Here is a 1,363-nt window from a genome sequence, read left to right on the forward strand (position 1 = left end):
TTTTGTTAGCTTCTATTTCAGACACAGTGCAGGTTGTTGGACGTTGGGTGCACATATACCTTAGTGAAAGATAAATAGAGAGAGGGGGGAATGCACATATACCTGGCGGATAAGGCGGGGACTTAGGTTATTGTGCGTGTTGTTGTATGGGTGTTACGGAGGATGGCGACGGCGTTAACAGGGTTGGCGGCAAAACTATGCAAGAAAATAAAAGATATATTAGATTCAAAGAGAAGGTGCACTATGCACATTAAAAGAGTTTTTCTGCTAGTCATAGAGCATTATCGACATTGTACTGCAAATAAATTAACCTATCAGAAGTTCTAAATGACCCAAAGTATCAGAGAATAAGGAAATGGGGAGGGCTACATACATATGTCAAGTTGAAAATCTGAAACCAAATCCAAAGCTATAGCACAACCAACTAAAGAAAGCTCGCTGGAGTCAGGCTCGAGCTCAATCCATGCGGCAGGCTACAATATTATGAACACAAAGATTACTACCATATATCAGCTCCACGAGTATTTGTTGTGAAAAACGTATAAGCAAACAACTTTGAAACCTAACAAGACCAGCATTATAAGAATCAAATTAATGCGTACTCCTACTGTCAGAACAAAGCTAACAATACGATGCAATAAAGAAACAAATTGACGCAATTAGTGAGAAACACAATAGAGACTGCTCCTACTGTCACAAGAATGGGTAGCAAAATCTCTCTTTAAGAGAAAAAAATAGGGTCGCAAGCTGAGGAACCCTAGCCTTGGGAGGCATATGAAGTTCAGGGAACTTATATGGAGGTAGGGCGATGTCCATACAGGGGGTTGGTAATGCTCAGGTACAAGGGGCTGCTGGTGGAGAGGGAGGTCGGGGAGAGGTCGCCATCTCTGTTCCAGCCGGAGACGATGTTGTAGGTGAACGTCGCTGGAGACCGGAGTACCGGAGAGCAAGGGTTAGAGCACCAACCAGGAGTCCGGTGAAGAACGAAGCTGGATCCAACTCCCCTCCACGCAACAAGCCATGAAAGGACCAAAAGAGCAGCCGACACCGTCGCCACCGTCGAAGACCGAAGTGGCGGACGCCCAAGGCCAGAGAAACAGGCCCGGCTCGACATCAACAAAGAGTACAGCGGAGATCAACGGAACCCCAACTCGCAGGACCCAGATGCCCAGATCCGAGACCAAAAGGCACACAGCCCCTCATCGACGCCGAGGGTGACGACGGACGGGCGAAGAAGGGGGCGGAGGCGGCGACCCGCGGCGGGGAGGCTCCCGGCGACGGCGGGGCGGCTCTGGCGGGACGGGGGCGGAGGCGGCGACCCGCGGCGGGGAGACTCCCGGCGACGGCGGGGCGGCTCTGGCGG

The 1,363-nt window shown here is 50.8% G+C and overlaps 1 pseudogene; it reads left to right on the forward strand.

Annotated features, from left to right (window-relative positions):
* Window positions 1-1,363, forward strand: part of LOC119339703 — a 40,332-nt pseudogene that overhangs the window by 34,287 nt on the left and 4,682 nt on the right.

This window comes from Triticum dicoccoides, chromosome 7B (assembly GCF_002162155.2).
Source record: "Triticum dicoccoides isolate Atlit2015 ecotype Zavitan chromosome 7B, WEW_v2.0, whole genome shotgun sequence".
Lineage (NCBI taxonomy): Eukaryota > Viridiplantae > Streptophyta > Magnoliopsida > Poales > Poaceae > Triticum > Triticum dicoccoides.